The following is a 15963-nucleotide window of genomic DNA, read 5'->3' as shown; positions in this document are numbered from 1 at the left end:
CGGTTGGCGCAGGATAGAGCAGAGTTTAGGGCTGTTGTGCATAGGGTCGCTATGAGTCGCAAACGACTCGACGGCACATAACAACAACAACAACAGTTCGTAAGGAGCTGAACTGTTAAGAGTAAAGCCTCATCTCTGAGGGTTCAAATCCACCACTGTTTCCAAAGGAGAAAGATAAGCAATCTCCTCCTGTGCTATTTAAAGCTTTGGAAACCTGTTGGAGGGTCAACTATGGATCAGTTCCAACTCTACCCCAATAAATTGACTTTTGTCTTTACTTAAAAGTTGTTGAGTGATTACAATATTTATGTAATTGTTTGTTTATCCATTTGTTCACTTGTTTAGGATAGAGTGAGAAATGGACAGACTTTGAAGCTAAGCTAAATTATTTTAAAGTGGTAGACCCATGACTTACCCAATATAAATCTTGCTTATGTAGCTTTTTCTATCTGGACTTTACTTTTTTTATCTCTTATCAGCTATCATGTAGACCTTAAATTAGGTAACTTGTTCTGTCAGCTAGATAAAGTTTGAACTAAGTAAATGTAGTTCTTCAGTTCTCATCTTTTTTATTCATTTACAGTTTAAAAGTGGCTAGTAATGTCCTTACTATTCTACCCTTTATTTGATAAATTTTTTTATCTCCATAACCTGCATACACAGATGGGTAAGAAGATATCGTGAATTAGAAGTAAGAAATTCCCCAGGATTTGAATAATTATCTGAAATATATGGATCATTGCTATTTTCAGATCTAGAGAAAAGAATTACATCATTATTCACAGCTTTAGGTTCAAATTCACAAATAGAGGATTTGATTGGAAACAGTTGGAGAACACATTGCTCATTGAAATAAAAACGTAAATATAAAAAAAGAACCCTCAAAATTCAGTTATAGAAATAAGCATGATCTGAATATTATTTTTGTTGTTACTAGGTGCCATCGAGAACAATTCATAGAGACTCCATGGACAACAGATCTGAACTCCATTTTATTCTCTGCCATCCACACAATCTCTGACATACTTAAGCCCATTTTCACAGTCACCGTGTCAATCCACCTGGTTGAGGGTCTTAGTTTCTTTCGCTGTCTCTCTACCTTCCCCCGCATAGTGTTGCTCTTCAAGAAATAACCTCTCTTAGCAACATGTGAGATGAAGCCTCATTATCTGTGCCTCCAAGGAACACTCTGAAAGGAAATGCGTGAGATATTATAACAGAACAAGAGGCCTCAGGGAAATGAAGAACTAACTGTGTTCAAACACCACCTGTGCTCATAAGTTTTATACAAGATTGAAAAAGTCCCTTAAATTCTAAGACCATTAATTTATGCAGTAAATGTATACTAAATAGCATGAGTAGTTGTAAAATATGGCCTTGATGATAGAAAAAATGCCTATCACAGAGATCACATGATAAAATGTTTGTAAAACCAATGGCCTAGGAATTGGGATTACTCTTTCAAACAGTATAGGCAGTAACTATATATATATAGAATATACAGGAACATCAAATCATTGGTGATCTAGTGATCCAGCAGTTGCATGCTGAGAGGAAGACAGGCAATCTCTTCTCATACAATTTACTGCCTCTGAAAACTCACTGGCAGGTCAGTTACAACTTGACCACATCCATGAGCAACAACATCTGTGCAAGTAAATTTTGGAGAAACTCAGTATGATCAGCTAAAATAAGGCCAGGGACTGACTGTGAAACATTTTTTAAGCTGAAGTAAAATCAGTCAATGAGAGCTAAAGCACAACCTTGAAGTTGTTTGCTGTTAGGTGACATCCAGTTGAATATCACACACAACGGAGTGGAACATTACCCGATCCTGAACTGTCAGTGCCACAACTGACGTCCAAAAGCCAATGTTACAGTCACTGTGTCAATACATCTCCTTGAGGTTTGTCCTCTCTTTTGCTGATCCTTCAGCTTTCATAGCCTATCTTTTTTCAAGGTCTGACTCCTCTTGACTACATGCTCAAACCATGTGAGATTTCACCATCCTTACCTTTAAGGAGCACCCGGATTGCAATTCTTCCAAGACAGACTTTCTTGTTCTTTTGGCAATCAGTGATATAGCCAATAATCTTTACTAATATTTGCAATCCAGAGACATCAATTTTTCTTTCATTTTTCTAATTCATTGTCTAATTTTCACATATAAAGAAAACAATTGAAAATGCCTTGGCTTAGATCAAATGCAGCTTAGTATTAAATTTTTTATTCTTGCTCTTTAGAACTTTGGAGGGTCCTTGACAGAAGATTTTCCCAATGCAACACTTAATTTCTTGACTGCTGCTAAAATGGGTGTTGATTGTAGATTCATGAAAAATGAATTCTTTGACAGTTTCATTTTTTTTTAAATCTATTATAATGTTTCCCATAAGTTAGTTAGTACAGATTTTTATTTCATTGTTGTTGAGATGTAATTCATATTGAAGTATGTAGGCTTTCATCTTCTTTGGTAAGAATTTAGTAAGATCTTTTTCACTTTCTGCAAGCAAGGTTGTTGTGTCTGATGCCACATTTCTTTGATAGCTATGGAGAATAGATACAACTTGATACACACTTGTCCTAATTTAGAACCATGCAGTGGCCTCAATCATCCATATTTTAGTCTTCAAACTGACATTGATGGGGGGCTAGTTAATTGTATGGGTACAATGTATATAGGGATTAGGTGTGGCACAATGTGCATGAACAAAGCAAATAAAATCTTGATGGAGATTTTTCAAAAATGACTGCATCAATTAACAGGGAATTCCAGAAACTGAAACTGGAGCTGGATTCAGAAAAGGCAATGACAACCAATGATGGATATCATTGCAAATGTTAAATGGAACTTGGCTGAAAGCAGAGAATACAACAAAAATGCTTGTGTTTTATTGACTTTGAAAAGGCATTTGACTGTGTATTTAATAACAAATATTGATAACATTTGGAAGAATGAGAATCCCAGAACACTTAAATAAATTTCAGTATATTAAATGTGTTTCAGTTCTAATTTGGGGGTGGGGGGACATTATTCTTAGCAATGCAATAGCTGGGTCATATGGGATTTCTATATTCAGCTTTTTGAGGAAATGCCAAAATGCCTTCCAGAATAGTTGGCAATCCCACCAGCAGACCACCAGCAGAATATGAGAGTCCCAATCTCTTTCCAAATCCTCTCCAATATTTATTATTTGCTTTTTTATTAAGCTTTGTTACTGCTCCTGTGGTGAGATCATATATAGTTGTGTGTTGTGTATTTTTAATTTTCATCTCTCTGATTCCTAGTGATTTTGAGCATCTCTTCATGTATCTGTTGGCCATCTGACTGGGTTCCTTTGTGAAAAGAATTTTTGTGTCTTTTGCTCATTTTGTTATTGGGTTATCAGTCTTTTCTCTTGTGAAAGTCCTATAGAATTCGATAAAATTTCATTGTGAGAACATTGCCTGAAATATCATTGCCAAATTTTTTTCCAAGTTTGTAGGTTGTCAGGTTGTCTTTTCACCTTACTAGAAAAACTTTATAATGAACATAGAGACTTAGTTTTTAGAATTAGAGTTAACAAATTAACAAATATTTTTAGAAGGCCCCATTCATCAATTTTTCCTCTCCTGGTTATACATTTCCAGATGCAATTGCAAGGTTTAGCTAAAATTTCTAAATTTGGCCCTGTTTTGTCTCTTATGATCTTTATGGCTTTGAACTTTACACTTAGGTCTCAGATCCACCTTAAGTGGATTTTTGTGTAGGCTGTGAGGTGTTAGTTTTCTGTAAGCTGATGTCTAGTTTTGTTAGCACCATTTTTTTAGTTGAACTTTGTGCAACATTTTTATTTCAAAACATAACCTTTCTTTTGAAGGCACCATAATAACACGAAAACAATTCCTGCTGGTATCAGTCATACACTAGTAACAGACATATGTTTAAATCGAATTGGTGCATATGTGAACTGAAACCTTAGTAACAACACTTTATGACTTACCCTTGCACATCTCCGCCAAGAAGTGGAACCTATGTTGTTGTTGTTACGTGCCATCAAGTTATCTATAACTCATAGTCACCTATGAACAATAGCTCTTAAGCCTTCCCTATCCTGAGACAATCTCATCATCTCTGACACACGTGCCCCAATTGCCTCAGTCACTGTGTCAATCTATCTCATCCAGGGTCTTCCTCTGCTGTGCTGGCCTACTCTTCCAAGCATGATGTCTTCTTCCAAGCATGATGTTCTTTCCCAAGGACTAATCCCTCCTGATCACAAGCCCAAATTATTGGAGATAGAGTTTCAAAATCCTTGCCTCCAAGGAGTAACCTGTTTTCACACTCTCTAAGACAGAATTTTTGTTCTCTTGGCAGTCATGGTGTGTTCAATACTTTTTCCTAGTTCCATGACTCAAACACATTGATTCTTCCTCTGTTATCTTTGGGCATTGTCTGCCTCTCAGATGCGTAGCAACCAATTGAAAAGACCATAGCCTAGATTGGGTGTACCTTAGTCTCTAGACTGATGTCATTGTTCTTTACCACTCTGGGGAGGTCCCTGACAACAGACTTTCCTAAAGCAATTTGTCTTTTGATATCCTGAATGCTAGTGCCAATAGTGTTGATTGTGAATTTGAACAAGATCAAATTGTTAACAACCTCAATCTTTTCTCCATCTATAATGATGCTACCAATTGATCCAGTGGTGAAGATCTTTGTTATCTTAATGTTGAGTTGCAGTCCTTGACCTTATGCAGCAAGCACTTCAAGTTCTTCTCAGTTTGGGTAAGCAAAGTTGATGTCATCTGTATAATGCAAATTGTGAATGTGTCTTTTTCCAACTCTGAAGACACATTCTTCCTCATAAAGCGAACACCATATCTTGAAGATATTTTCATTTTCCCATTTAATTGGTTTTGATTCCTTGTCAAATACCAATTGACTGTAAGTTAATGGGTTAATTTCTGGATTCTCAATTATATTACATTGGTCTATGTGTCTGTCATTGTAAAAACCATGCTATTTTGGTTACTATACAGTGTAGTAGGCTTTGAGATCAAGGCGTGCTAAGCCTTCTACTTCATTTTATTTTTCAGAAGAGCCTTGCTTATTTGGGGTTTCTTCCTTTCCAAATAAATGTCAGTTGACTTTCCTATCTCTTTGAGAAATAAGTTTGCTACCTGTATTGGAATTGTGTTGAACATGTTCCTTGCTTTTGGTAGGATTGTTATTTTCACTATGTAGAATCTTCCTATATTATCATTTTTATGAAAAGGGAGTATTTTTCCACTTAGTTAGGCCTTTTATTGTTACTTTTGGTACTGTTTTTAAGTTTTACTTGTAAAGATATTTAGTGTCCCTGGTTAGGTTTGTTCCCAAGCATTTCATCTCGTGGTTGTCTATTATAAATGGAATTGCTTTTTTACTTTCTTTTTCTGTTTTCTTTCTTGCTGTAGCAAAATCCCACTGATTTTATTTTTTATCGTGATATTGTATCCTGCGACCCTGCTAAATTGATATACTAGGTCTAGCATTTTTTTGTTGAATCTTTGGGATTTTCTGTGTACACTAAAATGTTGTCTGTATATAATGACAATTTTACCACCTCTTTGTCAATTTGAATGTCTGTTATTTTCTTCTCTTCTCTTATTGCCCTAGAATGTACTTCCAAAACAATATTGAATAGGAGTGGTGAAAGTAGCCATCTTTGTCTTGTTTCCATTCCCAAAGAGAATTCTTTTTGTTTTTCTCAATTTATAATGATGTTGGCCCTTGATTTTGCATATATTCTTTTTACTATTTTGAGGATATTACCTTTTGTTGAGTGTTTTAATCAAGAAGTAGTGTTGGATTTTGTCAAAGGCATTTTATGGATCAACTGATAGTATCATGTCATTCTTGTTCCTCATTTTGTTCATGGAATGAGTTATATTATTTTTATTATATTGAACCATTCTTGTGTCTTTGTTATGAATCCCACTTGGTCATGTTTACTATTTTTATGCACTGTTGGATTCCATGGGCAAGAATTCTATTAGGGATTTTTTCACTTTTGCTAGTCTAAGTTTTCTTTTTTAGTAATGTCATTTCAGGTTTTATCTGTTTAATTATTTTCTTTTTGATGGGTTGTTTTATGTTCTACAAATGTATGTGTTAATCCAGATAGGGTGTGGATTTCTAATAATTTTTTCATTTCTTCTATGTTTTCAAATTTATTGGAATATAGCTTTTAATAATATTCCATTATTATCAACTTAATTTAGATGGTTCCATTGTAGTATCACTTCTTTCATTTTTATTCAAGTTATTTGTGTCTTCTCTTTCCTTTGTTAAATTTGCCAATGATTTGTCTATTTCAATGATCTTTGAGGAAAAACCAGGTTTTTACATTATTAATCATTTCAGTTTTTTTTTCTTTTTTATATTCCATTATCCTTATAATTTGCTTTCTTCTAGAGTCTGTGGTATTAACTGCGTTAAGTCATTAATTTTGTTCCCTTCTTTTTTGTTTTGTTTGCCTATTACTAGGAACTGACCCCTGTTTTGTTTTGTTTCTTTTTTTAAACTCAAGCTTTTTTCACTTTTGTCTCATTTTTTTATAATAGTTTCTCTTCTCAAAGCACTTTTTTGAAATCTTCTGTTCAGTTCTCTTACTTCAGTATTTCCTTCCTTTGTGTTGGCCTCTATCTTCTAGTCAAAGTTTTAGTGTTTCTTCTGACATCTAATTAAGGGTTTTTTCTTCCTTCTCTTACTTTGCAATGCACTTTTGCTTTCTTCATGAATGATGTCCTTGATGTTATTTCATAATTTCTCCAGTCCTGGGTTATTAGTTTTTAGTGATAACATCCATTATCTAGATTAATTTCAAACTCAATAAACAGAAATGTCTTGGAGAGGGTGCAGCCGGAGTGTTCCTAAGAAGTAAGAATGATGAGGCTTCACCTCAAATACTTTGGCCATGTTTTAGAAGGTGGTATTCCTTGGAAAAGGACATGATGCTGGGAAGGGCAGAGAGATGCCAAAAGAGAGAAAGACCCTTAACCGGGTGGATTGACACAGTGACTACTGCAATGGGCTCTTGTATGTCAGGAAGTATGAGGATGGCACAGAATAGAACGAAGTTGAGATCTTTTGTTCATAGGATCCCTATGAGTCATACCCACCGACACCAAACAATAACAACAAATTGGGTCTTGAGAACTTGTTTCATTTCAATTTGAACTTGCACGTGAATAATCGATGGTATATTCAGGGTCAATCAATGACCTTGTTGTTTTTGCTGATATTGAGCTTCTCCATTGACTCTTTCCACAGAGTTAGTTTTATTGCTGTATCATCCCTCAGATGAGATCTGTGTGTACAGTCGCTGTTTATGTTTTTGAAAAAGGGTAATTGTAATAAATAAATAATTACACAACATTCTATTATTCAATCTTCAGCCTCATTTCTGTAACCAAGCCTATATTTTTCATCAATTACTATTGATGCATAATGATTGTATATTTGGTCAAATTTAGACTTCAGAGTTTGGCAAAAATTGTAAATTTCTTTCTTTTTTGCTTTGGTAGCTGGTGCTTATATCTAAGTAATAGTTGTCTTAGCAGGTTTTCCTTGTGTGTGTATGGATCACGTGCTGTTACTGGTAACATTTTCTTTAGGATAGTTTTGGGTATTTTTACTCTGAATGCAAAACATTTATCTTCAATTTATCATTTCCAGCATAATAGTCTGATTCAAAAGAACTGATGCTCGCCCATTGCTGCTTACTTATGCCTACGAGGTCAAACTTTATGCTCTACATTTTTCATTTCTTTACAGTTTCCAAGTTTCCTAGATTCATATTTCTTGCATTTCATGTTCTAACTCTTAAAGGAAGTTTCCGGCTATTCTGCCTCATTGTGAGTACTTTCCAACTTGAGGGAGTCATTTACCAGCACCACGTCCAACAATGTGTGTGTATGTTTCATAGGGTTTTCAGAGGTCTGTTAATTCAGGCATGGATGGTTCTGCTTCTTAGTCTCTCCCAGTCTGGAAGACTGGTTGAAACCTACTTGCCATTAGTGATCCTGCTGGTATTTGAAACACCAATAACATCATTTCCACACCACAGCCATTTGCCAGGTCCCCCAGTACAGCTGGTGTATAACATATTTTAATTTATAAACTATCTGAAAAATATATTTAATACATTGATTATTATTAATAATAAAGGCCAGATGAGTTGTATGATATAAAGAACATTACTTATGAATGATAGAAAAGGTCATTGAAAAGACATAAATTACTACCATGTGTATCAAAAGAGACTCAAATTTCTTTTGAAATAAAGTAGTTTAAGTGAAAGGAATAAATAATGAAGTAAAGATTCTAACAGAAGCTTTCAAAGAGTTGCACAGAGTTGTAATGCCTAGGTTTTTTTCCTTCTAATGCCTTTGGTTTGCATAAAAAAACAATTTGTAGCTAATGTTAGATGGATCTTGACTGAAAGCAGGGAGCATCAGAGGAATGTCTTGTCTGTGTTTCATTGACTATGCAAAGGCATTTGACTGTGTGGACCATAACAAACTGTGGCTGACTCTGAGAAGAATGGGAATCCCAGAACACTTTATCATACTAATGTGAACCAAGAGGCAGTCTTCAGAACAGAGCAAGCAAACACTGCATGGTTCAAAATTGGAAAGGTTGTATGCCAGGGACGTGTCCTGTCTCCATACCTTTCCAACCTGTATGCGGAACAGGTCATCTGGGAGGCTGGACTCTATGAGGAGAAATGTGGCATCAGGATTGGTGGAAGATCTGTCCACAATCTGCGTTATGCAGATGACACAACCCTGCTTGCTGAAACTGAGGAGGACCTTAAGCGCTTGCTGCTGAGGGTCAAGGACTGCAGCCTCTAATATGGATTGAGGCTATATGTCAAGAAGACAAAGATTCTTACCACTGGACCAATTGGCAGCATCAGGATGGATGGTGAAGAGATTGAGATTGTTCACAGCTTTAGTCTGCTTGGCTCCACAATCAACACTCTTGGCATCAGCATCCAGGAAGTTAAAAGATGTATTGTGATGGGAAAGTCTGCTGTTAGAGACCTCTCTTAAGTACTGAAGAGCAACGGTGTGTCTCTGGAGACTAAGGTGCGTCTGGTATAGGCCATGGTCTTTGTAATCACTTGTTATGTATCAGACAGCTGGACAATTACCAGTGAAGATAGAAAGAGAATTGATGTTTTTGAGCTTTGGTGCTGGAGAAGAGTGTTGAGGGTACCAGGGACTGCTAAGAAAACAGATTCATCAAGTGCCCTCCAGTTTGTGCTCACACTCTCAGATCTCATTTGTACCTTGGAAGGGATATCTATCTCCAGGCTATATCCGCTTCATCTAAGGTTTGGAGTTGTCCTTAGTGGTGCTGATGAGCATGGCAACCACAGACCATTTTCCTCACCAGACAGCTGGAGTCTGTCTATCTGGTGTCCCCTCTGATGACTTATATACTGCCTTAACTTACCTTGCTGGGAGAGTTTCTTGAAGTTTTGCTCAAAATTAGGAAATAGCTATATGTAACAACAATATGACCAGAAGATAGAGATTCATAGGTCATTTTATAAGGATTGATTTTTTTAAAATAATATAACCCTGACAGAAGTTATTTCCAGGAACAATTTAATTTCTATTAGTAAAATGAGACTTGAAATTATTCAAAACTTCTATTCAACATAAAATAGGGAGCTATCTCTTCATCCACATGCCAGAAACAAGAGAATTAATGATGCACAACCTAAACAATATGAAATTAATTAAAATGTTTTAATTCTTTGTAATTAATGAGTGTTGTTATTTCTAGAGAAGATTTTCCACATCTGAATATCTAAAAGTCACTTAGCAGTCATAGCCACTTTTGAATTGAATCTTGAACAACACATTTTAAGGTATTACTTGGCAGGAAGATTATCCAACTCATATTGCCATATATCTTTCTTCCCCTGCCCCCCACCCCACCACTCAGAAAACACCATAATTCTGAGCTAGTTGAAATATTTCTTAAATAACCACATGCATATGCCATCACTGCTTTTAGGTAAAAAAAAAGAATAGTGTGGAATAGATATTGCTGTGATATTGCTCAACTTCCTTTTTCCTATCAAATGAATTCAATTTATGCTGTCTCAGCATCAGAATTGTGAACTGGAAGAGACCTCTGAGCTCATCTATTTCAAACTCCTTTCGTGCTTCCAGATGTGAAAGTAGAGATTCAGGAGGGTTACAGGTCATATGAGTTTCCTTTCTTCCGCATCTGCTTTTCCACTTCCCACAACACCAAAGATAATGTGATACATGATAATTGCTACAGATGATAGTTAGTGTGTCACGAATATCAGGCTATGTCCAAAGCACTAATCTCTAGTTCAAATGATCAATATCAACATGAATGAATTTGCCTTCTTAAGGTTACACCGGCATCTCAAAGCACACTGGCAAGAAGAGTACAGGGCAGTGAACAATTTATGACCTTTCCTAGACAAGAGTGTTATAACTCTGACCACATACCTGGATGTCACATGCAAATTTGAGCTGTTCAAGATCAGCTGTTCCATGCGAGAAAGAAGAACAATCTATTTCTGTAAAGATAGACAACCTCCAAAATCCAGTGGATGGCCACTCTGGTTAGAATCAACTAGATGGCAGTGGATTTGAGAAGATTTGTAGTAAAGGGGATTGGATAGCTTTCTAACAATGTAAATAAGGTAGTATTTACAGTAGGACCACACAAGTAACTTTTGTAGATGCTAACATGGGGATTCACCAGTTTTGTTATTATGCCAAACAGAGTCATAGCAGGTGTGGGAAGTGAGGTTCTTCCTTCCAATAAGTGTTAAAAGCAAGTATAGCACATGCTTGTTTTTTTTTTTTTTTATTGCCTTCGAGTCAAGCACGACTCATAGTGACCCCATGAACAAAAGGACTGGAGCCCCTCTACAACTATCAACATTTATCAAGATTCATAGAGTTTCCAGAGGCATGTTGTTTAGGAAGTGGATGCCACCCCTGCTTCCAAACCTGTCATAGTATGTTAATCACATACTTAGGACCTGAGTTATGTGTATGAACCAGAGATGGAGAACTGTGGCATTGGAGAGACTGTGTGAGACAGTGAGGTAATTAGATAGTATGGATGAGATGGCAGCAGTAGTGGCAGCAGCATGGATGGCAGAATCCAGGAAACTAGGGTGAGGCAGAGCTAGGGACTCCTGGTCCACAAAGCAAGAATGCTGAGTGCTTGCTAGCAAAGTGGATACCTTCAGATACACGTCAGAGAGCTGGGCTTTCCGTATCAAGAGCTGGAGCCAAGAGCCTTCCTGTACAGGTTTACTGGCAGAGTCAGAGTCACTGCCACATATTTGTCAGAGCTAAAAGAACCTTGTAACACTTGCCTGAACAAGGCAGAGGTCAAGGTCATAAGACAAGACCAGACAAAAAAGCACAGCTGACAAGGTGCTATCTTGACCAAAGAACTGTATCATGAGTTGTGTCTGATCTTAAATGACCATTTGTTACTTCCTAATAAAACTCTTAGTCGTGAGTACTGTTTGTGAATACTGTGTGATGATGGTAATTAGTTATCAAATCTAGTTAAGAAGTAATGAGTGCCTTGGAAGGGATTGTTTATGTTAGAATTGGTAGAGAAGAGTTTAAAATTTAGAATATGAAGTGTAGTGGGGTCATGTCTTATTTCATAGTAATTTGTATATTGATATTGTCAATGGGAAACCATCCCCATTATGAAGTTAGTGAGTTCCAGAAGCTGCTGCCCACATATCCACATCATTTTCACAATAAGTCAGAGATAGACATTTCATTTAAAAATGAATAATAAGAAAATATTGACACATAAGTTGAAGGGGGGAAAAAACACCTTTAGAAAAGAATCCACAAAAGAAAAGTCTGACAACATATGATAGCATAGTACTTCCTATGTAAACACCATCCCAAGAACTCAAGAACACTGACTATGTTAAAAAACTACCAGTCCTCTAAAATAGTTACTATTATCATCTCCATATTATAGATAAGGAAGCTGGGACTCAGAGAGATAACATCTCTTCCCCAGGATACTAATGTAGGAATAGCCAAATTGATACTTGAGCACACACAACTTTGTACCTATAGTCACTATTTTACTATTGAGTCACTCTCCACCCCTCAGAAGCAATCACTGTCTCCAATGTAAGGTTCACAGTTTCACTGGAGAAATGTCAAAAGGCCCTAACCAGATTGCACGCTGCTGTCCAGTGACTTGGACTCCATTTACCTTTATCTACTTAGTCTCAACAGAACATATGTAGTAAATAACTTCACCTGCAGTTCTTGTAAACCTCAGAGTTGAATATAGAATAGGGTGAAGAAATCAAGAGAAGAGGAGGAAACAACTCTAAGTTTATTTATCAATATTTTAACATATGCAAGATATTTTACTTAAACCCCATAATCCCCTCATCAACAGATTAAGACTCCAGGGTTTATAGAAATTAAATATCCCACCCTTGGTCACACAACTTAGACTGGTCATCAGTATTTCCTGCATTTGTCTATCTCCACAGCTCTTAATCTTAATAGCTATGATAAACTCTCAGGCTCTCTGTTTTCTACTAGGTTTGTTGGCCAAGTAAGTACTGTCCTCTCGGTTCAGGAAAATAAACCGACTACAAGGACAGAGCTTGAAAAATATTCCTGACCTGAGCATAGGCCAACTAGGATATCATAAGATTTCAATAACATAGGATACCATAATAAAACTTCAATTGCTTGGACTTCCCAAGATACTTACTACCATTGTTGTTGTTATGTTCCATTGAGTCACCTGCAACTCATAGTGACACTATGTACAACAACCTGAAATCCTGCTCTACCTCCTGCTGATCAAATTGTCTCCAACACACCTATTCTCATTACCCTACTGACTGAATCAATACATCTCATCAAGGGTCTTCCTCTCCTGTGCTGTCCCTCCACTCTCCCAAGCATGACGTCCATCTCCAAGGACTGACGCCACCTTGCAACATGTCCAAAATATGTCAGATGAAGCTTCAGAATTCTTGCCTCCAAGGAGCAGCCTGGATTCATTTCTGCCAGGACAACCCTGTTTATTCTCTTAGCAGTCCATGCATGGTATATTCAGTACTCTTCTCTAGCACAAACAGCTCAAAGGATTCAACTCTCCTTCATGCCTAGTCATTGTCCAGCTCTCTGATCCATAACAAGTAAGTGCAAAAACGATGGCCTGAATCAGGCACACTTTAGTCTTCAGACTAAAATCGTTGCTCTTCAGTACTTAGGAGAGGTCTCTGACAGCAGACTTTCCCAATGCAATTCATCTTTTAATTTCTTGGCTTTTGGTACCAAGACTGTTGCAAACTGAAGTTGTCAACAATCTCAATCTCTTCACCATCTATCATGATACTGCTGCCAATAAACCCAGTGGTGAGAATCTTTGTTTTCTTGATGTTGAACTTCAACCCGAAGGCTGTAATCCTCAACCTTCTGAAGCAAACACTTCAAGTCCTCCTCAGTTTCAGCAAGCAGGTTTGTATCATCTGTATTACTCAGGGTAATTTCTGTTGTATTTAATTCCTCCTTATGACTCCATCTAAAACTATCTGGTGAGTTAAACTTTGCAGAAGCATACATTCCTTCTGAAGTAGACCATTCCTATTATACAAATCTCCTCACTCTTCCTCCCAGACCAAGAAAAAAAATTATAATCATTATTCTCAAAGAAAATAAATATCAGACTTTGATTTCCTTACCATAGATCCCCAGTATTCTTACTTTAAATATTTGGTAGATCTCAAATGACATGTGTAGAACAAAGTCACCAGGAAATAGACAGGAACCGATGAGAACTTTTTTCTGTTTATCTGGTAGCAACATTTAGAATACTCACACACTGAATTATAGATTGAACTATCTGTGAACAAGTTAGTAATCATTAGTAAAAAAAAAGAAGTTCCTACAAAGCAGAGATTGACAATTTTTGAAATATCCAAACTGTTGTATCAATTCATCATCTCTGACTTTAATTATTCCCCTCTATTCCATTTCCCTACTTCTATCTATGTCTTCTGGGTTCTATGATCTGCTGGAAAGTCTCACAAAAACTTAAAACAAGTCATGGAAGTGGGTTATGTGGGTATACGTAATACAGGCTGAAGCTGAGATTGTGGTGAGCTATGGACCAGGATCCTGCAGGCAGTTGGTTGTCAGTTGTTGCAAGCTGGATCATGTCAGATGCTGAGCCAAGTAAACAAGTTTTGAGCTTCAATGAGCCTATAAATGCCTTGAGCAATACCTTCAAATAGGATAGGGTTTGCATTACACTTTAATCTTATCTCCTTAATACAATAAATGCCTTATGCTTGAATGAGATCTTAAGGCAAAGAGACTAGAATCACAAAGAGAAAGTTTACTGATGGAAGGCCCATATTAATTCATTCTACCATGGGCCACCCCTTGTCTCTTCCAGTGATTGACCCTTTCATAGAGTCAGCTTTCCTTTATAATATTTTACAAATCCAAAAAAACTGTTAATAATCACCATGTTTGTAAGACAAGTTCTGCCTGAAGGAAGATTTACAGTATTTTGTTTAATATTGTGGTGTTAGAACTTGGAAAAATGGCTTTTCTATCCAATGGCTTTGCCCTGCCCCCCTCAGGAACATAGTCTCTAGTAGCCACAACTATGGTTACATGGTTTACAGTTGATCAACATCTTCAACATCAGCAACAGCTGTGAAGCCAACCTAAGAGAGACAGCTAAATAGAGTAAGGAGAGACTGGTGAGACATAGCCTGAAAAGTTCAGAGCCAGAGTTAAAAGTTTTGCTTCTAGAAGGTTGAAGGAAACCAGAGACTTCTTACATTTGTATTGCTGGGTGGATCTTTTACTTTCAATGTATTAAAAAGTCCTTTGTCTTCCCTGATCACATATAATCTGTTTATCTAATAAATCTCAGATTTTACAAAGAATATTGATTGTAGAGATTAATGTAAGTAGGTACATCAGCATCGGGGGAGATATGTCTTACCAATACCAAAGGATCAGTTTTATATACTAGATGTTATTGATGAGTATTGCTGTTGTTATATGCTGTTGAGTCATTTGCAACTCATAGTGACCCTATGTACAATAGCTCTGAACTCTGCTCTATCTTGAGCCAGCCACACTGTCTCTAACACACCTACCCATATTACTCCAGCAAATGAGTCAATTAATTTCATCCAGGATCTTCCTCTCTTGTACTGTCCCTCCACACTTCCAAGCATGATGTCCTTCTCCTAGGACTTATCAGTCCTTGCAACATGCCCAAAGTATGTCAGATAGAGCTTCAGAATCCTTGCTTCAATGGAGCAGACTGATTTCACCCTTTCCAGGATGAACTGGTTTGTTCTCCTAGAACAGCATGATATATTCAATACTCTTCTCCAGGACAGCTACTTAAAGTCATCAATTATTCTTCTATCAGTCTTAGTCATTGTACAGCTATCTAATGCATAGCAAATAATTGTGAAGGCCAAGGTCTCCAGACTGATATTGTTCCTCTTCAGTATTCTGGAGAAGTCCCTGACCCAGATTTTCCCAATACAATTTGTCTTCTTTTTTTTTTATTAATTTAGTTTGTTTATTTTTCATTTCAATGAACATCTACAGAGATTTTGGAATTCCATTCATTCATTGTTGCACCCTTCTCCCCGCACAAACCCGTCCCCCCCCCACTTTACTCCTCTCCTTGAAAAGCAAAAGAAAAACTCCCTCGTTGGTACACAATCCCCCCACACCTCCCCAAACCCTGCTGGCACCAACAGTGTTGATTGTGGAGCCGAGCAAACTGAAGTTTTTAACTACCCCAATGTCTTCCTCATCTATAATGATGCTTCCAATTGGCCCAGTGGTTAGAATCTTTGTTTTCTTGATGTTGAGTTTCAATCTGTA

The sequence above is a fragment of the Elephantulus edwardii genome, unplaced genomic scaffold (assembly GCF_000299155.1).
Source record: "Elephantulus edwardii isolate Elephantulus edwardi_28Jun2011 unplaced genomic scaffold, EleEdw1.0 scaffold00025, whole genome shotgun sequence".
In the NCBI taxonomy this organism is placed as follows: domain Eukaryota; kingdom Metazoa; phylum Chordata; class Mammalia; order Macroscelidea; family Macroscelididae; genus Elephantulus; species Elephantulus edwardii.
The sequence above is the reverse complement of the archived record's forward strand: the minus strand, read 5'-3'. Positions refer to the sequence as shown.